Source organism: Crotalus tigris, unplaced genomic scaffold (genome assembly GCF_016545835.1).
Source record: "Crotalus tigris isolate CLP2741 ecotype Arizona unplaced genomic scaffold, ASM1654583v1 scf7180000017668.6805642782:7212621, whole genome shotgun sequence".
In the NCBI taxonomy this organism is placed as follows: domain Eukaryota; kingdom Metazoa; phylum Chordata; class Lepidosauria; order Squamata; family Viperidae; genus Crotalus; species Crotalus tigris.
Genome location: NW_024096554.1, coordinates 2,001,666 through 2,028,273, shown reverse-complemented (window position 1 = coordinate 2,028,273; position 26,608 = coordinate 2,001,666). Strand labels below are relative to the sequence as shown.

Sequence of the window (26,608 nt, the reverse complement as noted above, 5' to 3'; positions counted from 1 at the left end):
AAGGATTTCTGGTTTTGACCTTCTGGCTTTCCACCCACTTAAAAGGTATGGCTCCTTTAATGGGTCATGATGAGCTCAACATCAACAGCTGGCTGGGCAAGAGATTTGCAGGGAAGAAATGGTCCTTCAGGATATCATTATTGCTCCCCAATATCTGCTGAATAAACTGTATAAACTTAGCAAAGCATAAGCAATTTATTTAGAAGTTTTATTTTATGGGGTACAGCAAGGTTGGCAGGGAGCAACACCTAGCCAACCTTGCTATGTTCCATAGCTATGAAAATTAAGTCTAAATAATTCTTGGATGAAATACCACCAGGAAATCCCAAGCCTTTAAAATAGACTAGGAACAAAATCTTAGAAGAAGGCAATAGCAAATATATCCCAGGAAATCTAAATGAAGTCTGATAGAGTACAGTGCATAGAAATCACATGAGCAATATTATTAGCACAAGGAGTTAGAGGAAGTCAGTTATGGCATCCAAGACACAGTCAGACTGTGACAGTGAAATAAATCAGAAATTGTTCAAGCTGAAGTGGGAGAACAGAGCAACCAGTTTCCATGACATGATATTGAATATATAAGAACCTTTCTTAAGGAGAATACTTTGAAGTTCTAAACTTCATTGATAGAAAACCAGAGGAACTGTGGAATGATATTTAAAAAAAAAAAAAACCATCAGAGGGCAGGACAAGAAACAATGGTTGGAAACTGATTGAAGAGAGAAGCAACCTGGAATTAAAGAGAAACTTCCTGACAGTGAGGACAATTAACCAGTGGAATAGCTTACCTTCAGAAATTGTGGGCACTCCATCACTGGAGGTTTTTAAGAAGAGACTAGACAGTCATTTGTCTGAAAATGGTATAGGTTCTCCTCCTTGAGCAGGGGACTGTACTAAAAAGCCTCCAATGTCCCTTCCAGCTCTATTCTATTCTAAAAGCCCCAGTTTGCAAAGGAATGAAACAAGACTCTATGCCCTCTCCTTATCTTTATATGTGGAATGTATCCTGCGGGAATGAGAAGATGGGCATAGCTTTAAAATTGGAGGAAGAAGCATCAATTACCTGTGCTATGCTGGTGATGCTATTTGCTGAAAATGTGAAAGATTTGCGTAGTCTACTCTAAAAAATGAAAATCAAGGAGCATAATGAAGAAATAGGATTAAGATTAAATATAAAGAAGACCTAAGTAATAATAATAGTAACAGCAATCAGTCTTAGAATTGACACTGAAGACACTGAAGTGGTGAATAGTTTCTGCTTTTCTCTTTCTTTCTTTCTTTCTTTCTTTCTTTCTTTCTTTCTTTCCTTCCTTCCTTCCTTCCTTCCTTCCTTCCTTCCTTCCTTCCTTCCTTCCTTCCTTCTTTCTTTCTTTCTTTCTTTCTTTCTTTCTTTCTTTCTTTCTTTCTTTCTTTCTTTCTTTCTTGTCCCTTTGAATCAGTGTTGATTTCTGGCAATTTCTTGGACAACTTCCTGGCAGTGGTTTGCCATTGCCGTCTTCTAAGCACTGAGACAGTAAGATTGGTCCAAGATCATGCAGTTGGCCTTGTGCCTAAGGTGGGACTATAACATATGGACTCTTGGTTTCAAGCCTGATGCCTTAACCACTATACCAAACTGGCTTTGTCAGTTTTTGATTATCAATGGTAAAGGAACAACAGTCAAAAAAATACACCACAGATGAGCAATTTGTAGAGTAACTGTGAAGACTTTGAAAAAGATGTTCAGGTGCCAGGATGTGTCTATATCTACAAAGATCAAAACTGTGCAAATAATGGGTTTTCCCTGTCACATTCTATGGAAGCAAAGGCTGGACAGGGAAAAAGCAGGATATAAAGATTTTTGATGCTTTTGAAATCTGGGGCTGGAGAAGGCTCTGAGGAACACAATAGATAGCCAAGAAAACAAGTAAACCGTTGAACAATCAGCCCAGAGTTCTCATTGTAAACATAAATGACCAGACTTAAATGTTCATATTGGACACATTGTGCCAAGACCCAGCTCTCTGGAGAAGGCTTTAGTGCTGGGAAAGATAGAAGAAAAGAGATGAAGAGGATGGCCACTAGCAAGGTGGAGGGAATCAGCTACAGAAGTGATGATCAAAAGAAAACCTGAAGAATATATTAGCAATATATTGTCTTAGAAAAAGTCTATCTATATCATCACTAGGAATGGACAGCAAATTCATGGAACATAATCAATTTCTAGAAATATTGTGTGATTCTAACTTAAATAATCTTTCATAAACACCTTCTGATTTTCCTAGCTTTCATAGGTTGGGTACTTTTTATCATAATAGTTAAAAAAATTCTTTTTTGAGGGAGAGCTAAGTCAGGGAATGTACTAAAGTAATAACTTTTTAGTCTTATTTCTGCTTTGTTTCAAGAAGATTATGTGTATGAAGGAGAGGGGACGGGCTGAACTTTGTTTCTTATACAATATCAAACCTATCTTTCACACATCTTATTAATAGATTCTGGCTACTTGCATCCACAGTGATGATAGTCACTTAGTTTTTTCCAAAAATATGGAGGGAGCTACAGTGCATATAGATTAGGGAGGGAAAGCCTTTTGGTTGTCTAGGAAACAAGATGATACTTTCCTGTCTTTCTATGTTAGAAGCCTGGGAAATGATACCCAGTTGCCTAGGCAACATAGGGATGCTTCAGTGATTTTACCTGCTGTGAGGAAGAAGATAAGTTGCTTATTATCTCTGCTACAAGTTGGTTCATTTAAGATCTTGACCAGCATTCTACAGGTTCTTAACCTGATCAGGATTATACATTAAATACTATAATCTCTTAAACTGCTTCACTTTCTTTTTCTTTTTTCCCTACTGGTACCCTCCCCAACTTACATATTTCATATTACAGGACCTGGGAGATTTTCAAGTATTTCAACTCTTAGAAATATCTATCTCTGACTGCAAGAAAAGAGCAAGTTACTTTGCTGTGTTATGATTTCTCGCAATAAGCTTACAAGCGCAACTTCATGAGAAAGTCTCTTTTGGGGGGCACAGATACGCAGTAACCTGAGGGAAAATGTTGCATTATATCAAAAGTTTAGATTCATCTGCGAGTAAACAGTGTTCGAGTTGGGAATTTAAAACACATATGCCTCTATCATTTCAACTTAAAGCTAAAGCAAAAGGAAGCTACTCATAGAAAGCAGAACACTAGAAATATTTCCTTCTGCTTATGGTTTCTCACAATTACTGCCTTTCACGCATGATCTATTGATGTTCAAAACTTTGCCACACTTCTTTTAATAAACTGAGAAATGTTGCTTGGAAGAAAAAAGCCATTTGTCAGAAATATACATCATTCTTATTGAAATATAAGAATAGAACTATAGCTGAGAGGAACATCTCCCCAGAAGCTTGTGCTGGGTAAAAGTGCTCCATAAAAGCTTGTGCTCCATAAAAACAAAGCCCTAGCCAATTCAGGATAAAATTCTTTTCTTTGCTACAAAACCTGTAGCAAAACACTTTGGCTTGTAGATATTTTTTTTCCCCCAGAATCTTTATAAGAAACATGTATTTGTTTGCTTGTTTATTCAATTTCTAGATGTGTTTCTAAACATGCACATCTTATACTGAGCAACATAAGAAACTGGGGTTGTAATTGAGGATGTATGCCTTCAATCTAAGATACTGGGCTTTGGACAATGATCAGATAAAATGTTTGTTAGTGAGCCTCAGAAAAAAATCCTTTCTTATGGAAATATTTTAAGCCCATCTTGATGGTATTAATTATACAGCACCTGGAGAAAGGGAGAATTAGCAATTGGAGCTCTTTGGGGATATTAATTAGTTACCTCGGGGGACTTCCGGTTTTGCGTTATAGCGACCGGTCATGGGCTTGCAGATTCTCCAAACCCCCATGGCTAATTTTATCCTGCCAGGGGACCCTAATTGGATCTAAGTCGCCCCGGAGAGGCGACAAAGAAAGAATGGTGCTACAGTGATTCTGAAACAGCAGTGACCATTCCGTTCAACTTGGGGAAGGCCTTCTAACCCAACAGAAGAAAGGCTGGCTTTATTGCATCGACCAGCCCAAGCTACTTGCAATCGAAGTCCAAAAACACTAACCAGCACAACTGTAAACAGCGTGCTTGAAACTGGATGAGGAATTTGATATTCTCTTTTCTCTTTTACATTTAATTTCCTGGAAAAGGTCTCCAAGAAACAAAATACCTCCAAAAGGGAAGGAGGGGGATTTCCACCCTACCCTTATACTAACGGAAGCGGCAAATTAATCCTTTTATGGAGGATCAAAATATATGGAAGTGAAATAAATATAAAACCTGAAACTTAAAACTTAAATCTGGATAAATCTAAAATTGTTTTAATGGTTAAGACTCTCATTTCAAAGATAATTGTTCATTTTGGAAATTGAAAAACAAATAGTTGCTGACACCTAGTGGCAGATGAAGACTATCACAGCTATGACTTTAATATAAGACTTGACAAAATCTGGGAAAAGCTAATCTTTGTCTGTGACCTTGAAAACTTTAACAACAAAGAACAGCTGTGACAAAAAAGACAATATATATTTCAATAAGAATGATGCATATTTCTGACAAATGGCTTTTTTCTTCCAAGCAACATTTCTCAGTTTACAAAAAGAAGTTTTGAACATCAATAGATCATGCGTGAAAGGCAGTAATTGTGAAATGTATTAAGTGTAATGTTTAAAGATTAAACATATTTTTAATTATGGTTAAAAAGAATAAGTAATTTAGGAAATAAATGCATATTAGCTTAGGAGGGATGTATATTTTAAGTAGTATGTTATTTTTTATGCTTCTTTGCTCTTGCTTTTCTTTCTATTTTTCTACTGTTTTATCTATTTCTTAATGTAAAAATGTGAGATGGTTCATATGGAAAAAAATAGAGTTAAATTCTTAAATGCAATTAATTTTTGAGAAAATCTTAACCAGTAAGAATATCTGAATTTGGTGGGAGAAACAAATTAAAATAAGGACTGTAACAGGATCTATGATAAGGCAACCAGAATGATTGGATAGAAAAGGAATATTATATTGATGTGATTATTATTTTTAGGACTATTGGGAAAAAGTTATATATTTAATTGTTATCTATCAAAACGACAAGAATTGTATTAACTCAATGTTTGCAAAAGAGGATATTTTGGGAAAAGAGGAAATCAACTAAAACTATTATGTGGATTATGGATTATAGAAATTGATTGTTAGTGATTGTTTTACAAATGTAACCCAGACAACACCAATTATTAAGTGATTTATGTTTTTTAAAAAAATCAATAAAATATACTACAAAAAAAAGTAGTTATCTCGCATATCCAGGTATAAACTGGAAATCTTTCAGAAGAAAAGACAAGCATTTTTCTTTCAAAACGTTACCATTTGTATTGCTCTGAAATCAGCAAATATTTTGTCACTGCCAGCATCTTATTGCCCACAATATATTAGAATCAAATCTAGCAAAAGAAACCCTTTCTACAGTAATCCTTACAATTGATCTGTAAGAATTTATTCAGAATTTTTTTCATGAGGAACTGGGATGAATGAATAATTAATGAATTTAGATCTCCATTAGGGAACCAAAGTGGAGTCTCAATCAACCATGTTAAATCACTAGATTACAGTGATTCATCTCTCTCTCTCTTTCTCTCTCTCTCTCTCTCTGTCTTTTTCTCTCTCTCTCATACACACACATCTTATCATCATCAACAACAATAATACTGATTCAATTTCCTTACAATTGATTTATAAGGATTTATTCCATTTTTTTTCATGTAGAATTAGGATGAATCATTAAATTACAATGATTCATCCCTCCCTCCCTCTCTCTCCTCTCTCTCTCTCTCTCATAAGAAGTAAGTATTCATCCTGGTTCATCCAAGCCAGGGATAAATAAGCAACATGGTGACTGCTTTGGGAAGAAGGTTACAGTTTATTGAAGAAGCAGAAAGATGGTCCTTGCAAGAAAGAGCAGAGGAGAGGAAAGAGGGGTTGAGCACATGGGCAGTAGGTTTTTATATCCCCTCTAGCCTTTTTTGGAATAGTTTCCTGTTCCTGTGGCATGAACCTTGAGGCTATTTCTGAGTGTTTGTCTAGGCCTTGATATCTGTGGTTTAATCCTATTATCATATCCTGCTTCCCAGGTGATAGGGCTAATGACTCCTAGAGTTTGGGTGGGGCATGCAGATTTTCTCTTTGTCTTCTTGAGTGCTCTGGCTTCAACTTTCTGATGGTTTTACATCTGCATTTGTATGGGGCTAGCTCTTGCTTGGGGCAGAGAGATAGATTTGGGGCCAGGTTTGGTTTTAAAAAATCCTTTTGAGGAAAAAAAAATATTTTTCTGCCCTTTTAATATTTCCTTCTCTGGGCTTACTTCCCTCACTCTCACACACACACACACACACACATGCACACACACACACACACACACACACCTCATCATCAACAACAATAATAATATTGATTCAGTTTTAAGAACAAGTAAATGAAAGAGCACAGATTTGAGAAATAGTAATTTTGGATCTCAACATTTTGAGTAAAATAAGGAAACATTTCTTTGAGATTTACAGAATAGCAATACATTCTCAGTCTTTTCATGCATAATATAATTGGGGTGGATGTTTTTCTTAAATATGAAGCCGCATCTTTCTTTTCCTTTCTGTGTGGTGGAAGGGAAGAATGGTGATGGGGGTAGTAGTGGTTTAATGATGAGCCCATGTTTGTAATTTCTCATTTGAAAAATGGATTCATAAGTAATTCCACCTTTTGAAAATCAAGTTTGGAAAACCTTTCTCCCCTCCCCCTTTTTTCCCTCAATAATATGTCTCTTCCTTTTTCTGTTGATTATCTTTGTTTCTCAAAATAATAAGTAATCCAAACAAGTAAAATTCTGGAGAAAATGAATCAGAAATAACAAAAGATTCACAACAGATGTAGAGAAATATTGTAACCTTCCTCCCCAACAGTAGCAGCTGCATAGACAAAAATAAGTGATTATTAAAACAAAAACAAAAAAACAGGGAAGGTCATGCTTTCCCAGCATTTTTCAGACACAATTGAATTCACAGGGTGGAATAACACTAAAATTCAGGAAGTTAGGGCACTCAGACTACAATTTATGAAAGAAGTAGAGTTGAGTGTTGTTCCACTTCTGCAACTATGTGATGTTTTAAGTGTACTTAGAAATATGCCAAATCAAACACAATTCAGCTTTCATTGTCTGACTAATATCCCCTTCAGAGTGGTCACATTCCTCAGAAAAGTCTTCTTCAATCACCTTCTTCCAAGAAGCCACAATCCTGAACACAATTCCTAATCCCAGGTTCCACCAAAATCAAAAGCAAGTCCCATCATCCTGATGATGCCTTGAAGTACTCACCCATACACAGTGATGAATGTAATGTCTTAAAAATCTAATACATTCAGCACTAATTACTATGAATTACTGAGTTTAAAATGACTTAAAATTCCTTGTGAAAGCACTAGGGAAAAGAAAGGAAAAGGAGGGATTCTACCAAGTCAGAGGAATATCAAATAGCTTTGTGGAAAGGGAGAAATTATTTTGCCAACAAAGTATAAAATATAATTAGGCTTGTCCCTTTCTTACTACCAAATTCATTTGGGAATGAATCTTTTAAAAACAGAATTAGAGAAAGAATTAAAAACTATAAATATCCAGATAGATGACTGGATTATGAGAGGCTTGCTGTAGCACTACATAAATTGGAATATCTCAGTCTCTTTGACCCCTCTTCTTGTCCTCTGTCTTCAACAACATCTAAGCAGCATTCTGTTCCTATAACATTCATACATACAGATGTCTTTTTGGAAGGGGGCTATTTGCAAATAGAACATAAGTGCAATTTGATCCTCCCATCCATTTTTCATAGCCAATTCATATTTAAAAGCATAAGCTTTGAAAAGGGAAATATTATATAGTAGGAGTGTGCAAATCTTCAAAAGAGAACTTCAGTTTGATGTTACCATAATCAAGTCAACCTATTGAGGCTGATTTATAAATCAAACTGGGGACCTGTTCGCAAGCAACAAAAGGACTGGGTGGCTCCAAAGCACTCTGTAATCTTCTGAACCCCTTTCCATAGTCTTTTTGGTGAATTTACAGACAATATGCTATGTTGCAAACACAGTGCTATATAGAGAGAATGCTTAATGTGACTGAAGTGTTGAGCCTTCTGACACTGACAGTATAGCTGGCCAATGAGTTTTATCTTCTTACTCAACTCTCTGCCTGTCAGAGCAATTTTGAGGTGGCTAAATTGATATTATTTTGGCTTCATTCATTTTCACAACTCTCAAATTCTTCAGTATGGTTTTGCATTTAATAATAACTTGCTCTTTTGTGTTACAGGAATGATACTTTTCAGTGTCGCTCCTGTCCAGAAAATATAAGTCCAATTCAATTCCCAGTCCTCTCTTGGGGTCTGGGTATTTAATGAGTTTGATTTTATTCCTGCAAATGTTTCATTACCAAATTAGGTAACTCCATCTATGCTACCAAACCAATATATGAATCAAAATGTGGTTGTTGCTCAAGATTGGTACTTTCCCTTATTTTGCCATAATATTAATTTTAAAAGAAATGGAAAAATTGTGAATAAAACAATTTCATATACTATCAAAAACATGACTTCAAAGAATGTTCATGTTGTACTTATTTATTTATTTATTTAGTCATTTTTTTCTCAAATCCATTCAAAGATTCTGCGCAGTTCACACCTTATAAAATAATAATCTAAGTGCACATTAAGAACCACAAACATAACCACAACAGTTAAATGTAAAATTAAGCAAACTATAAAATAATAATAATATTAAAACCCAACTTGAAAATCATAGTAGTATTCTGTTGACTGCTTTCCTAAAATCAAAGGACCTATCATCTGGACTTTTGGATGCAAGCTGCTTCAAAAAGATGGATCCATTTTTTTTCTCTCAGGTTTTTCCGCTATCTACCATCTCTAAAAGTCCTATTGCCAGTGAATTAACTGCTTTTACTTGGAAAGTCATACCTACAAACCTCATGTTCTCCTATTTCATTATCATCCATCCCTGAAACACTGAAATTCTTTAGCAATTTCATTAATCAGTCCCCCCCTCCCCGTCTTTCTTATTCTTTTTCCCACGAAAATAATAACTGCTCATATTCAGTTTGTACCTTTCACCTTGTAAGAGATCTTTGAATGCTTGATGGGCTCTGAAGTATAATGTAGCAGCAGCAGCAGTAGCAGCCACAGTCTAGAAAGCTGCTGTGTTAATCAGTCTTCAGATTAACATTTGCATTTCTAAACTCAGTGGTGGATTTCAGCCAGTTTGCATCACTTCGGAAGAACGGGTAGCTAATTTTTTGTTGCCCGTGCCCAGAATGGACTTCTGGAAGCAGCATCCACACAGAGAACTGGTTGTTCACATATATGAATCCCACCACTGTCTAAACTCATGTATTATGAGTAATACAGATAAATAGAAAGAGCCTCTTCACTTTAAAGAAAGCTAATATAATTCCAACTCACTTTTTTCTTCATGTATGTCTACTTTCTTGAGCATTTTTAAACCTTTTACTACATTTAGGAGTCATAAAGGCCAAGGATTTGTTTAATTCTGATCTGTATATTACTCTGAGAAGCGATTAAGGTTAAATCATCTTAACCTGCTTCATCAGACATACAGTAGATGGCTTTTTAGTCCTAATTGTTTCTATGATCTGCAGTTCATGCTCCAATGTAGCACACAGGAACTGTTTGCAGAAAAAGTTATGAATAAATATCATGTCTCTTAAGTCCAATGCATTATGCAGCTCAATACAGCACTTATTTGTCAAGAATGAAAATGTGTTGTATTGCTGATTACTTAAATTAACATGCACTGCTTTAAAATTCAGCACAGATATGCAAACAAACAGGAAAAAAAATGTCTTCCCGATATGCAAATCTTTGACACAATCATGTTATGAGTTTGACTCTTTTGGCCATGCAGACACAGTTCAGAAAAGAATATGCATTATATTATATGATTATGTTGACACACAGTCAGCCAGATGTTTAGACTGGATTTCACATTTTTATCCACCTATCGAGGCCTTCCCAAGAACCTGGGATACACAGATGTTGTTGTCTGATGGTACTAAGAATATTGTCTCAGTTTGAAAGCTATTTCAAGTATATCTGACTTTTGTAATTCACTAATGGTGATTTTGTCAATGCTGATGGTGTTCAAGTGGTGCTCCAGTTGTTTTGAGGATTGCACCTAAGGCGCTTGTTACTACCACTGCTATCTTTGTTTTCTTTTTCCTTGTGTTTTGTGATTTTCTCCAGTTCTTTCTATTCTGTTCTGCTGCCTCCAGGTACTGCAATGTCCACTATTCAAACTTTTTTGTCTCTCTTATCGACAATTGTTAAGTTTGTGTCATTATTTGGCAGGTGCTTGTCTGTTTGAATTCTAAATTCCCAAAACACTCTAATTTTTTTATTTACCTATTACTTTGCTTATTTTGTGGTCTGACCATTTCTTGCTTGCAGGCAAATGATATTTCTTGGAGATATTCCAATGCTCCATTTTTGTTACTTGTCATGTCATTGTTAGCAGTATGTGTGATCTTCTTGCAGCAGTTAGCTAGATGGTCCACTGTTTCTTCAACTTCTTTGAAGAGATGGCATTTGCTGTCTGTTGCTGTCTTGTCAATTCTGCATTTGTTCTTAAGACTTGATCTTGTGTGGCCAGAATTAGCCCTTCTGCTTCTTTCTTCAACTTTCCTGCTCTTAGCCATTGCCAGATTTTGTTATCTGCTTTGCCTGCTAGATTTTTAATGTACTGGCACGTGATATTTTGCCTTGCCATATCTCTTTTCTATTTTTCATTTGGTCTTTCTTTTAGGCCAGTTTGGCCACTTTGGTATATAGTAAGCTTTCCTAACTTCAGTGCACCTTATTCACTGTCCTTCAGATATCCATCCAATGTTCTTCTTTTCTTCTTCAACTGTGTGGTGTACTTGCAACATTCCTCACCCAACTACACTCCTTGGTAAGTCGAGTCTGCCAATGCTGCTGAATGGGTGAAAGGCATGATTCATTGTCCAATAAAGGATAATTTGTGCAGTTCAGGGTTAAAATGAGGAGTTCTTGGTGCTTTCTGAGCTTGATTGTTTTCTTGTGGACGTTTCATTACCCAAACTAGGTAACAGCATCAATGCTAAAACTCCTGATGATGTTACCTAATTTGGGTAATATAAGATCCGCAAGAAAACAACCAAGCTGAGAGAGCAACAAGGACCCCTGATTCATTATCTTTGGATTCAGGGCTTTGTTATTATTATACATTTAGATTTCTAGAAGCAATTCAGGAATGCTTTCCAGAAAGAATTTATCTTACCTTTTAACTATACCCTTATTATGGTAATATATGTTCAAATATGACTAAAGTCTTAGAGAAGATACTGGGAAGATTTTCACTGTCGTGATGAGTGAACTGTTATTTCATAGTCCCTTAGCCGTTTGGGAGAAGACTCCTGCAAGTCACCTGGACTGCAAAGTGATCAAACCGGTCAGTCCTAGAGGAGATCAACCCTGACTGCTCTTTAGAAGGCCAGATCCTGAAGTTGAAACTCAAGTATTTTGGCCACCTAATGAGAAGGGAGGATTCACTGGAGAAGAGCCTAATGCTGGGAAAGATTGAGCGCAATAGAAGGAGGGGATGACAGAGAATAAGGTGGTTGGATGGAGTCACTGAAGCAGTAGGCATGAGCTTAAATGGACTCCAGAAGATGGTAGAGGACAGGAAGCTTGGAAGAACGTTGTCCATGGGGTCGCGATGGGTCGGACATGACTTCGCAACTAACAACAACAATAGCTGTTTGAGTCTTGACCTTCAAGTTATACAGAGCTTTGTTTCCAGCTGTAGAAGTCTGAATGTTCAGGATTGATATTAAACCATGGATGAGAGACATTCTATTGTTTGATAGAAAAATAGGACAACAAAATGAGATAAGCACATTTTGGTGTATTGGGTAGCATGGAGGGACCATTCTCTTAATAAGGACATGAACAGAATGAAAATTGGGAGAAGAAAAAGATCCCACTTTAATTATGTCACAATGATGACCAAAGGATAGCTTCCTTGTTCTTCAAGTACTCTTTGATTGCATCTTTCTCTCTCTCCTTCTCCAACTCCTTCATTCCCTATGAGAAGTCTCATTCAATGGTGTTTCTTTTGACCAAGGATTCAGTGTTGGAAGAGAAAAAAAATGGATTGCCAGTTATGGGGATTTATATCCTTTTGCTTTATGCACAACATTGTAATCTGTACCCTGATTCATCACAGATTACTGGCCTGGCCTGGAAAGGCATATTTCAGACACAAAATCTGGTTCTTCTATAATATAAGTAGCATACAATGTGCAAATTTAAAGCCATATTAAAGCAAACTACCAAATTCTCAGCTTCCATATCTAGTACCTTCTAAATCTGCAGCAAACCAAGAAACATGTATTGATATCTGAATGTTGCAATACAGTTCACAGTTCAAAAATGTGCAACTCACACATACAACTAAAATAATAAATTAGGGAAAATGTTTTTTTTTTATAAGCACTCTTTTCAATTACTTGTCTTCACTACCACCACCAACAGCACCTGAAGAATTGGGAATATATATTACTGAGCATTTTCTTTCAGAAGGATGAATAAAACATTTAAGTAAACTTTTGCTGCAGGTGAGACACATCCATCACACTTCTTGTGCTGAGAATGAGTGGTACTTGTAAGAGCAAGATGCACTCTTTCCTCCCAGAGGCTCTGCCATTTTCCAAAGAAATGGAAGGGGGAAAAACATCAGTACCTTCTTTACTTACGAACTCACTTTTGTAAAGCCTGATCAGTCTGTTCCTGCCTTCCTATTAATATGGTTGTCAGAAATCTGAGTGTGCAATAGAGTGGGGAACAGTTTGTCTTTCCTTCAACAATTAGATTATATTGAGTTAGATATTATAAATAAGGAACTAATACTCCTGTTTGCTCAGAAAAACTGAACAAGTCTGGAGGTTTATTTATTTATTTATTTTTAAAATTTATAAGCCGCCCCACTCCCATAGAACTCTGGGCGGCTAACAATAAAAACAACATAAAACATGACAAACGAACAGTACAATTACAGTCATCAAGGGGTCAGATTTTATAAACCCCAGGCCTGCCGGAAAAGCCAGGTCTTAAGCAGCTTACGGAAAACCAACAGGGTAGGAGCGGTCCTAATCTCCGGGGGGAGCTGGTTCCAAGGCGTGGGCGCCATCACAGAGAAAGCCCTCCTCCGCGGCCCTGCCAAATGGCACTGCTTGGCCGACGGGACCTGAAGGAGGCCCAGCCTGTGGGATCTAACCGGACGTAGGGAATTATGAGGTAGTAGGCGGTCTCGCAAATAGCCTGGCCCTGAGCCATATAGGAAGTCATCCTTCTGACTCTGTAAATCTGCTCATAAATTCTATTACAGTGCATACTTCATTACTGAAAAATAACAAGTCTGAATGCACCATATAACTCCTTTTTAGTCATGCTACTTAGCATTTTTTATATTCTATGTTAATTATAATCACACCCTTAATCATATAAATAATCTTTATTAATCATCCAGCCAAGCACTTCTTCCCTAATTTTAACATTTCTAGAAATGTTATATTTTTGCCCTCCACCATTTCTTTCTTTTACAAGAATCATTGTATCTCTAGCTCCCTATCCATATGGTAAATCCCATCATTATTATTCCTTTAGTAAAAGGCAGACTTATGTTTTTCTTATATATGAATCACTAAAGAACTCTTCCTTCGGGTTTCATCCAGGGACAAATGCTCCAGACCATATGGGATCCTTGCTACATCTGCTTGCTTTTCTTCAGAATTCTGCTCCATTTCAGCATTTAAAAATCTTCTCAAACCACATTTAAATCAGCTTTAAATAGTTAATATACTATGCATTTTAATGCATACCTCCAATTTTTATTTATTTATTTTTTTTGCAGTAGAGGTTCAATACATTGAAATGGCCAAGATATATGAGGAAACAAACAGAATTTACTTTGTTGGTATGAGATCTCCAAATTATAAAATAGCTTTCTTGGTCTAAATCAATTATAGATATCTCAGCTTTTAAAAAGAATGCATTTAAAAGAACATTCACAATATGCTGAATTTATGATTGTGTGTTTTAAGGATGGGGAGGATTCTTAGTTTCTCTAGCACTCACATCATGCTCTTCCTGGCAACTGGGGTTACATACCTATTTTGAAAATGCAGCCAAGCTAATATCCAGAATCAAACCTGTAGAGCATTTTGTTGTCTGGAACAATTTGATTTTCAGATAACTCTATGTCAGAGCTCTACTGAATATTAAACAATGAGCGATGCAGAAGCTATAGTGTAAGACCCATGTCGGAAAACGCAGCCACAATCTTCTGCCACTCAGTAATTGTTCATATGCTGCACTCAAGGTGTTCAGCAACATGGCCAACCTGAAAGATGAAGCAATTCTCAGATCTACAGAGAAAACATCTTTGCATTGACAGACATAAATTGCTGAAGCAAATTTTTCTTTCTTTATCATTGCTTGCTTACCTTATACTGAATAAGTCAAGAACATGAGACTAGGAAAGGGAAGTTGGGAATGATGGCACTGATTTGATTTCACATCATCATCTGTGGTGGCACAGTGGTTAGAATGCAGTCTTGCAGGCTAACTCTGCTGACTTGCAGCAGTTTGATTCTGACAGGCCCCTGGTTGACTCCATCATTTCAAAGTCAGTAAAATTGTTGGGGGCAATAAGCTGACTCTGTAACCCACTTAGAGAAGGCTGTGAAGCACTGGGAAGTGGTATATAAGTATAAGTACTATTGCTATTGCTATTATTATGTCAACAAATTTGGCATGAAGATCAATATACAAAATTACATATTGAGCAGGAGATTGTAGACTATTTTTTTTCTCTAATCTATTCTTTTTAATTGACTCATTCCTCCTTCCACATACAGATAAATGGAAGTCGGGAAGACCCAGATACATGAGCTGATTCCCCTATATCAATCCATATGAGAAAGATAAATAGGTGGCATCTTTTCTCTGTTCTTTCCACAAGTATATACATTGGATTAAGTTTTAAAAGATTTTGAAAAATTGAAAAGCAAATTATCATAACACAAAATCTTATGAGCTAGGAAGCTGAACTGGATTAAACTAGCAGTCTTGACAAATGAACATCTTAGCATCAGATTGCTTCCAAAGTCTTACAGAGTGACAGTGGACCGGTAACTGGAAATTTCATGTCCATGATTGAAAGCTGTGGAATATAAGTCTTGAGCTATTTCAAGTTATGGTAAAGAATAACAAAATAACAGAGTTGGAAGGGACCTTGGAAGTCTGCTAGTCAAAACCCCTGCTCAAGCAGGAGACCCTATACCAATTCAAAGAGCTGTCTAATCTCTTCTTAAAAACCTGCAGTGATGGAATACCCACAAATTCTGTTCCAAGCTGTTTCACATTAATTGTTCTCATTGGCAGGAAAATTTTCCTTATTTCTAGGCTGGCTTCTGCTCTTGATTTCTATCCATTGCTTCTTGTCCTGCCTTCAGGTACTTTGGAAAATAGGTTGACCCACCCCCTCTTATTTGTGGCAGCCCCTCAAATATTAGAACACTGCAACACAGATATAGTATGAAGGACAATGCCAGCAGTCTCCTTCATACTTGACTCCATTAGAACAGACAAAATAAACAAACAAAAACCAACAAAAAGACCCCCCTCCACTCATCCACATACCCATAGTTACCTTTTTGTCTTCATTTCTGTGACCAGCCTATTGAATATGGCAGCTGGAGTTTGCTTCAGTTGCTTTAAAGATACTATAGATACCCATGTCCTAGGACTGCCAACCAAGAATATGGCTATTAGAGCATAATTCACTGCAGGAAGGGCCAGCCTGCTAAATTAATGAAACCAGCCACTGAAAATTGAGAGTGACTATGAGAATAATACCAAAAAAGATTGCTCCAATATTCTGTGGGCTGCAGCAAAACCCTTCACATACTGTGCACAGTCTCTGGAGCATATCTCTAAAAAGAGAATGCTAGATGAGCCTGATGAACAACTGTGGTATGAAAAAAAGAACATATGCTATCAGATTCTTAAATAATCTCTCTTTTCTCTGAAATTACATTCTGTTTACAAAGGGAGTTGGGGTCTCAGAAAAAAACTACCCAAAAAGGAGAAAAATGGGTAAAATAAGTATTTCTTTGCATCTGTCCGTGGCAAGTTGACATTGTGTTTTTTGAATCCATAGATTTGGTTATGAAATGGTTTTCTCTCTTGCCTGCTATGTTGAAACTGAATCTCATGTATATCTTTTCACAGCATCACTGTGAAGTCACTGAGAGTCAAGCTGTCTCAAAATCTCAGGCATGGATGCTAATTACTGTGCTACTGCTTCAATGCTCTCCAAATGTTCTGTTAAAACTACTTTTTAATTTATAGAGGGCTGCATTGCTGTCATTTATTAGACCCTTGTAATTTTTTTTCATTGTAAGTTAATTTCACAGAAAGTCAAAATGTTCTCTTTTCATTACTCTCTTTGGATGGCCTAGTAAAAAAATAATGGAATTTGGTAGAAAACAGTGCTTAATCATCAGACTAATTATATGTAAGTTCTCTTTTTTCCAATAAGAAAATGAACTTCATATTTAATTTTATGAAAGCAAAGAAAATATTTATATTCTAACTGATTGATTAATCACAACCAGAAATTTAGGTGTTCTTCAGATAGACTCAGTCGTGGGATTCAGCTGGTTTGCTCCACTTTGGCAGAACCAGTAGCTAATTTTTTATTGCCTAGGCCCAGAATGGGCTTCCGGAAGCAGCATCCACATACAGAACCAGTTGTTCATATATTTGAATCCCACCACTGGACAGACTTCCTTTTTTATATATACTAATGTGTCTTCTGTACTTTTTGTCCATTAGTTACAAGTCCAGCCTCTTTTAAAACTTAATATGTTGAAAAGATAATGCGTCTTTAGTAAAGACAGATGAAGCAAACTCCTTCCATCCTATTTTGTTTTGCATATGTTGATTTATCTGCATCCATAACATACTGCAGCATCCACATTTACTTTTCATGTATTTTTTATACAAAATATATCCCTGTCTCCCCAAATTTTGCATAAAGCAAGATCCTCATCTCTCCTCTTTATTAATCAGTCTGTCAAGGAATTGGCTAATAGAATCATATCTCTGGAGGATGCTCTAAATTGGAAAAAAAATTCTCCTGTTTTGAGATGGTAGTAGACATTTGGAATGGTGAAATACTTCCTGCATCCATTCTAAAGATGCTTCAAAAAGGATTCAAGCAGGGAGCTATATGCAGCCTGTAGGCCACCCATCACTATATGAAAATGTATATATCTATATGCACCATCTTATTTCAAGAAATATATAATGCTGTTTTGAAAAATAAGAAACCTGAAAGTTAACTGAGTTCCAGTATACTTATTAGGCTGAGAAATGGAATCAGTTTTATGAATGATGAAACTGAAATGAATGTCTCAGACTTTGCAAATAGCAAGCATGTTACTGTTATTGGGAAAGACAGGATGTCATTCTCTATATTCTAGTTATTTTATATATAAAAAGTTTGGAATACAATATTATGGATGGATCTATGAACCTCCAGAAAGTTCCATGAGCACTGAAACAGACTAAAGATAGCTTCATGCAGAGTTCATAACAGTTTGCCATTTATATGCAGCTAAGGTACATGTCACCATGAACTCATCAGGAAAACATTCCTAGGTACAAAATTGTATCTAAACAGACAAGTGCAAAGCTGCAATAGAAATATCAAAACTGGAAAAATGAGTCTGTAAGAGGAGTAATATCCTACCTAAAATAACACAATTTCCTATTCCCAAATCCATCTGTCAATGTAAAGTCTTAGTTCATTATTAACTAAGTGGAGAATAATGACTTTACTTAAATATGAAAGTGTAAATTATTAATGTTCATTTTTAGCAATAGCAATAGCACTTAGACTTATATACTGCTTCATAGTGCTTTACAGCCCTCCCTTTACAGAGTCAGCATATTACCCCCAACAATCTGGGTCCTCATTTTACTGGCCTTGGAAGGATGGAAGGTTGAGTCAATCTTGAGCTGGTCAAGACTGAAGGACTCGAACTCCTGGCAGTTTGAGCAGAGTTAGTCTTTAATACTGCATTCTAACCACTGTGCCACCACAGCTCTTGCAAGTTTTTAGGCAAGTTCCCCTACTACTGCCTTTGCTAAACTTGCTTTTCACTTTTTGAAGATGACTTACGCATACAGCTCACAGGGCAAACACAACCCTCAGCCCAAATTATACACCTCCAGTTTATTATACATTGTGAAGCTCGTTATTGGTCACACTAGCAACAACTTTTCTCTCATGGTGGTTGTTGTTCCTCCTAGTAAGAAAATTAAAAAGAAGACAAACACACTGCTTAAAATATCATGCTGATATTCTTTATTCATTGTCTGCATTCCTACCAAATATGTTTTGGTGGTGTACATCAGTATGTGAGCTCATGTTAAATATTTTTACTATGGAGGAAAGGGCATGAACAACAAATTTTCCTGGGAAAAGAAAGAAATGGTGAATTGAAAACAGCTCTGCTAAAATTAGAGTCAATGTCCATGCCTGAACGAAGAGCCAGTGAGTAGATTCTCTCTTTGTAATTCCACTCTGGACAAAGAGATCATTTGAGATCTCGATACATGTTCCATACATTTTGTGAGGAGACCACAAGATAATAGTCTCTAGTGCTTTTAGAGCTCTGGCAGATGAGAGAAAGACATCTTTTTGCTCAAACCATGGTCGGTGTCTTCAAAAGGATCCAAGGTTTGCCTACCTCTTGGATTTTATTTATTTATTTTATATAGCAGCCCATCTCACAAAAAATGACTCTGGGTAGCATACAGCAAAATAAAAGTATAAAAACATTGAACATGTCAAACACAGTCATAAAGACACACACAAGATTCAATCACCAAAGAAGCCATCTTAAAAATCAAACTGATCCCCTGAGACTCACTAGGTCTTGATGGACTTCCAGAAAATAAAGTTTTTGCTTGTTAACTGCTTTTTAACTATAGGTTTGGATTACAGCACTTCATGAGTTCCCTTCTATTGTTAACAAAAGAACTTTTAAATTCAAGTTTAAGAACAGGGGGAAAAACCTTTAGAAATAAATAGCAAAAGAGGGATTAGAATTTTGATTTTGCAAACTTACAAGTGAACTAAGGATCAAATGAATTTGAAATGAATTTTTTGAATTAATTGTAAGAATCTTTCTTATGGGAAAATGTTTTGCTTTGGAATTTTCTTAAACAAGGGATAATAGGATAATAAAACGAGACTTGGACATTACAGGGGCCTAGAAGAAACTAAAGATTACAATTAAAGAACACTTAAATTTGACTTACTAATATACTGTAGAGTAAAGCATATTGAATGATATTTTTGAACAACTGACTCAGATGTTAATTTTAATAGTGTCTATCTCTATAGACACTTTCAAATGAAGTTTTGAAAGAGGAGCAAATTATATCTGTCAAGACAGAGATTGATCTGAAAGTGTATTTAAAAATGTTAGGCAACAAGAATGATATGGAAAAAACTGCCACATTGGACAGAGAAAAGAAGCTAACTGATGTCTGAATAATTAAAAGGAAATACAAATAATAAATCAATTATTTGTTTTATTTTAAGAGAAGATAAGTTATTAGAATTGTTTATACTTCTGATGAAAAGGGAAGACATTTCTTTATAGATATTTCCTTTTTATTTACTATATTGTTATTTTTTTTCTTTTCCATTTTTTTCTATTTTTTTCCTTTTCTGCACTTTCTATTTTTATTATTTTTTTAGTTTGTATTTTTTGTAGTTTTTAAGATTTCATCTTTTTAATTGTAATGTTTAAGAGCTGTGATGGAGCAGTGGTTAGAATGCAGTACTGCAGGCAAATTCAATCATGACAAATTCGAGGTTGACTCAGCCTTCCATCCTTCTGAGATCACTAAAATGAAGACCCAGATTGTTGGGGCCAATATGCTGACACTGTGAAGCACTATGTAAAGCACTATGAAGAAATATACAAGTCTAAATGCTGTTGCTATTAATAAAATATCTATAAAAAAAGAACATAAACTTTCCCATTCCACCTTTATCCATATTTTGGGGATCAGGTGAGGAGTAGAAGAAGGATACCATGAAATTTGATGTGATTGGGAAGTGTGCAGAATGCCTATTGCTTTGGCATATCTATGTATTATTATTAATGGGAATATCCATGAAAGAAAGCAAATTTAGCTTGCAAAGCAAACTATTCTGAACAGCTCTATTGCATTTCAGCACTCCCTGCAATACAGCAGATAAAGATCAAAACCTTTCAGGATAAGAGGCAGATAAGAAGTATGGGGGTACCCAGTTCCAGTTAGACTGAGATACCCAAGGCAAAGAAACTGACCTGACTTCGAGTGATTTGAGTGACATCTCACATGCTTCTTTAATTAAGGTATGTGCTTTTTAAAAGGTTCAACAGGGTATTATAGAAGATACATGTATATGTATCTCTTCCTCTGTTAAATAAAAAAATAAATAAAAAAGTTCTTCCACTTCCTCTGATTTCTTGCCAGCTGGAATACAGTACACCCTGCAGCTAAGGCTCTTCTCATTTATTTTGGCTGAGTTTGCGCCTTTGAAGAATTGGGGGAGAGTTTGTCTTGCAGAAATAATTTAGAAACAGTTGAACACGAATCTGCCTACCCAGGTCTCTAGAAACCGCAATAGATTTGCATCTTTGCACATTTGGGTGCATAGCCCACTCCAGTGAGTTTTTTTTTTTTAAGAGGAGGATCTAACAAATTCCAAAAATAAAAGAACTGAGAAACATAAGATATATACCTGGGCTAAATAATTGCACTGCTTCATTTATCTGCGATTGCTTGTGAAATTGCTTGTTGTTTATGGTTGGCCATCATGAAGGGCAGATTGCTACATGGACTGCTGGTGTGATTCAATGCAGTTCTTTTGAAGTGTGTATACATCACAAAGGGCTTCTGTAAAACACAAGGCCTGGCATTTAGTGGCTGAGAAACAATTCCCCATACATACAGTTTCAGATACTAACATTGGTATTTCCAGCTATGAAAATGGCCTCTCCCTCTGATCAGCAGGAGGTTAGTTTTTCTGGATGCAAGGCTGATCCAGATGGACCATTTTAGACACTACAAAAATATATAACACCTTGGTAAGACCACACTTGGAATACTGCATCCAATTTTGGTTGCCACAATATAAAAAAAAATGTTGAGACTCTAGAAAGAGTGCAGAAAACAGCAACAAAGATGATTAGGGGACTGGGAGCTAAAACATAAGAATGGTTGCTGGAATTGGGTATGTCTAGTTTAATGAAAAGAAGGACTAGGGTTGACATGATAGCAGTGTTCCAATATCTAAGGGGTTGCCACAAAGAAGAGGGAGTCAATCTATTCTCCAAAGCTCCTGAAGGCAGGACAAGAAGCAATGGATGGAAACTAATCAAGGAGAGAGCAACCTAGAACTAAGGAAAAATTTCCTGACAGTGAGAACAATTAATCAGTGGAACAATATACCTCCAGAAGTTGTGAATGCTCAATCACTGGATATTTGCAAAGAGAGATTGGACAGCCATTTGTCCAGCATGGTAGAGAATCTCCTGCCTGAGCAGGGAGTTGGAGTAGAAGACCTCCAAGGTCCCTTCCAATTCTGTTATTCTGTTCTGACTGTTGTATCATCCCTATGGTGACATGATTAAAATTTAGGTGCTCGATACCGACATGCATTTATGCAATGTGGTTATAAAGCACGATGACACATGACCTCATTGCTTAGCAACAAAAATCCTGGTAGTCCCTGTAGCCATTGTTAAGCAAGGTCATTAAGCAAGAACCTCCTTGTGACATCCAACTGGCTTCCAACATGCAAAGTCAATAGGGAAGCTAGCTGGGAGTTGCAAGCAGCCAGCAGCAGGTAAGTGACTGCAGCAGTGCAGCACAAATGTGGCCATGCTGGGAGTGATTGTTGCCAGGTACAGGACGGTATGCAGGTGGCTGCTATGGTGCCACATGAATATGATCAGGTGTTCAGGTGTACCTGTGGAGTATGAGATTCCTGGGATGGGCTCCTCAGGAGAAAAAAGTGGCAGAAATAGGAGTGACTTACAGGAGTGATTGCAACTATCATAAGTTTGAGCCAGTTGCCAAGCATCTGGATTATGGTAATGTGACTGTGTGGATGCTGAGATGGCTGGAACTTCAAGGACCAGTACTTTGTAAGTAGTTTTCATTCAACACCTTTGTAACTTCAAATAGTTGTTGAGTGAATGGTGATTGACCACTGTCTATAAACACACACATACTTTCAAACCCAGGTCAAATCATCATGTTTCTGATGTTCTACTGACCTCTTTCATATTGGTCACCAATTAGTAAAAATAGAACATTTTGACTGTTCCTGGTTTCAACTGAAAGAAAGTCACTTGTCTGATATGGTGTAGGTTCTCCTGCTTGAGCAGGGAGCTGGACTAGAAGACCTCCAAGGTCCCTTTCTATTCTATTCTATTCTATTCTATTCTATTCTATTCTATTCTATTCTATTCTATTCTATTCTATTCTATTCTATTCTTATTCCTACTCCATTCCATTCTGTTCCTGTTCTAAAACTTACAAGTATCCTAGACTGATATAAGAGGAATGTGGCAATGTTGGCTTGTGTTATCTTTCTTTTTCCTCTTCTACATTTTTTAGCATTTTGCCTTTCCTCCCACCTTTGCCTTTTCCTAGCTGCCATTGCCACTGAAGTTGTCAACATAAGCTCTCATCAAAGAAAATCCTTATTCCTGATTTTTCCCTATTGAATACAAAGCAAACAACCCCATTTTTTTCCATATATGATAAATATGGACAAATAGAAAAAGAGTTCTTTCATCTAGGGAATGTTGTTCACATCCTTATTAATTATCAATTTCTCACTCTCAAGAGACACAGACAGAAAGTTCTAAGGATCAGATACATTAGAATTCACAGAAAGAATTTAGGATAGAGGTGTGATGTCAATGCATAATTACCTTCTGGGATTTAACCTACACATTTAATTCCTTATATTTTTGCCAGTGGACATGTCAGTATTTCATATCTCTCTCTTTAATTCAAGGAGATTATATCCCAAAATCTCAAATATAACAAAATTATGTAATAGATATAGGTTTTTGTTTGTATATTTCCTCACCATTAGGCACAAGGCACAAGAAATTATCAAATGGAGTTGAGAACAGCTCTCCCTTCATCTAAGTAATGTTGAATGCTAAACTTTGTTCTACTGATAGATATATGATTTGGGGAGCAGGAAAGCACTCTAGGGAAAATATCAGCCTTTGATATTCAGTTAAGAATAAAGCAAAAGCTTATCCCAAAGATGCTTTTTCACAAGGCAACTGGGCTTTCCTGTTAACAAGAAAGTCCAGTTGTGTCATGAAAAAGCATCTTTGGGATAACTATGACCTGGATGACTGAGAATCTCCATAGAAGTAAAAGCTTGTAATAGAAAAGGGTTCTAGATGCAGAGTAAACTGATACATAATGCATAATACATAATGCACCATCCGTGTTTATGCTGATTGGAACCTATTATAGGTAATCCTCAATTTAAAATCCTTCAATTAATGACCATTTGAAATTACATTGGCACTGAAAAAAGTGACTTACAACCAGTCTTTGCATATATGTATATGTATACCATATGCCAGAGTTCCCAAATGTTTCTAGCTTTGTGGACCAGTGGGGGGAAGAGAGGGGATAATTCAATGCACATGCATGCAACTCCATTTGCATGAAAGTCATGCATGCATGCCTGCCACTCATGCAAATGGAGCATGCACGCATGTGCTCGCTGGCTGCTTGCACAAGTGAAGATGCAGGTGCACTTGCTGTCCGCTTCTGCTGCCCAGTTGCAATATTCTCATGGTCCATGGCTGCCCATAGGTTGATGACCCCTGCCGTAGGTGGTACCTGACTTGGCAGTAGTAACTGTGACATGGATCTTGGACTCCTAGTGAACAATCACTTAAATATGAGCCAGCAGTGTGCTGCAGCTGTCAAAAAAGTCAACATAGTTCTAGGTTGCATCAACAGAGGAATGGTATCAGGTGAAGTGTTTGTACCCCTTTATAATATCTTGTACCACTTTATAACACTTGGAGTACTGGATCCAGTTTTGGTCGCCACGATGTAAAAAAGATGTTGAGATTGCAGAAAAAGTATAGAGAAGAGCAACAAAGATGATTAGGAGACTGGAGGCTAAAACATATGAAGAACAATTACAAGAATTGGGCATGTCTAGTTTAATTAAAAGAAGGACTACCATCAGAATGACATGGTAGCAGTGTTCCAGTATCTCAGGGTTTGCCACAAAGAAGATGGGGTCATATATTCTTCAAAGCACCTGAAGGCAGGACAAGAAACAATGGATAGAAACTAATCAAGGGGAGAAGCAACCTAGAACTAAGGAGAAATTTCCTGACAGTTGGAACAATTAATCAGTGGATAAACTTGCCTTCAGAAGTTGTGAATGCTCCATCACTGGAGGTTTTCAAGAAGAGATTGGACAGCCATTTATTCAGAATGGTATAGGGTCTCCTGCCTGAGCAAGGGTTGGACTAGATAACCTCTGAGTTCACTTTCCAACTCTGTTATTCTCTTGTTCTGTTCTGTTATGACTGTTGCATCATCCTTAAGGTCACATGATTAAAATTTGGGTGCTTGATACCAGCAAGTATTCATTACAGTTGCAGCATTCTGGGTCATTTGCAACTTTCCCAGCTGTCTTCTGACAGACAAAATCTATGAGGGAAGCTGATTTCATTTAATGAATCATTTAATAAAAGCAGTGATTCACTTAACAACTGTGGCCAAAAAATACCCCATTAAAATTGGACACAACTCATTTAACAACCACCTTGATTAGCAACAGAAATTCTGGTACGAACTGTGGTTGTAAGTTGAGAACTATCCATAGCCCACCCTTAGTTAGAACATATGTTATTTTGGGAAAAGTTCTGACATAATCCTATTAAAGGATCTGCTTGCATTCCACCTGTGTGCTTTTTAACAAAGGCATCCAGTGTGTTTGTATGTATAACAAGGTGGTCACTGTGACCGCATAATCAATATCCCTTTTATTGTATCCCCCCTCTTTGGATATGCCTGATTTCTAAGGATCTTTGTAAGCAAAACAATCATATAACAGCTACACAGATGAGGAAATCAGCCTAATATTGTATGTAACATATGCTGCTGCTTCTTAAACCGAACATTGATATCATATGGCTGAAAGATAACATAAAGGGATCAATGCACTACATCAAGCACCTGTGCCCCCTGTGGAAAAGGCATTTTGTCGCCAGAACTTGGAAGAACAAAACATCATCTGACTATTATTGTATCAAGAATTAGCAGTGGGAGAAACAGAGGAGAAATAAGTCAGCCCTACTATATTAAAACAGACGATATACCTTCTCTATGAGAGATTAATGTAGTTTTTTAAAGCTTATTTCCAAGACTTAAAGGAAGAGTCTTCTTCCAATTCCATGTGTTCTCCCACAGGCCATTTCCAAGCTGTATCTACATTCATCTACAGGGTATTCTTTTGATGATTTTTTTTTTTTACACAGAATTTTTATTTACATTTTTCTGAATTACTCTCTCTAAGGAAGATATTGCTGAGTGTATTTATTTTAAATGCATACCTTAATATATTTCTTTTTGAACATGAGTCATTACTTTTGGAGAAGAACACAATTCAGTCAACAGGTATGTCCTGGGCTGCGCATACTAGCGGCCCTGCACATAATTAGTTTGTATTAAAAATAACAAGATTGCTGCATCTAAAACTGTCCTACAGTAACAACTTAGATAACATAGCTAGCTCTGGGTATTAGGCATCAATATGAAAAAATAAAGGCTCCTGTTTATGAATGGAAATGTTTATGTTGTAGTGAGAAGGCTAAGAATAATGGGACACAGTGGCTCAGCTGTTAAAGATGCTAAGCTTGTCAGCTGGAAAGCTGACAGCCTAGGTTTGAGATGGGGTGAGCTCCTGTTATTTGCCCCAGCCCCTGCCCACATAGCAGTACAAAAGCATGTAAAGACAAGTAGATAAATAGGTACCACTTTGGTGAGAAGGTAACAGAGTTCTGTACGCTCTGGCATATAGTCATGCTGACCATATGACCATAGAAATGTCTTTGGATAATGCTGGTTTACCTCAGCTAAGAAATCGAGATGAACACTGCCCCCTAAATTCAGACATGACTGAAAGGGGGAAACCCTTACCTGAGGGTAATATGGATTGAGAATAATGAAGTTAAGCATAATGCATTTATAACATGAGCAAATACCAGATGTGATTAAAAGCTTCTGCCAAGAATTTCCTATATAATAAAACCTTTACTTTCCATCCAGATTCCATTTTTTAGAGGAGTTATCT

At 36.7% G+C, this 26,608-nt stretch overlaps 1 protein-coding gene across 6 annotated transcripts in view; it reads right to left on the bottom strand.

The window, feature by feature from the left end:
• LRFN2 (leucine rich repeat and fibronectin type III domain containing 2) overlaps positions 1-26,608 on the bottom strand; it is a 322,235-nt gene that overhangs the window by 244,620 nt on the left and 51,007 nt on the right. For 2 of the 6 annotated variants that reach the window (XM_039337076.1, XM_039337075.1), the window contains exons 2-3: positions 20,990-21,144; positions 14,284-14,515 (exon numbers count right to left, since the gene is read on the bottom strand). The exons of 2 other annotated variants lie outside the window; for them this stretch is intronic. The gene's annotated coding sequence lies outside the window, so the exon portion shown is untranslated. Of the gene's footprint in view, positions 1-14,283; positions 14,516-20,989; positions 21,295-26,608 lie in introns of those variants that run through there. 2 more of the 6 variants (XM_039337079.1, XM_039337080.1) reach the window with 2 other exon arrangements.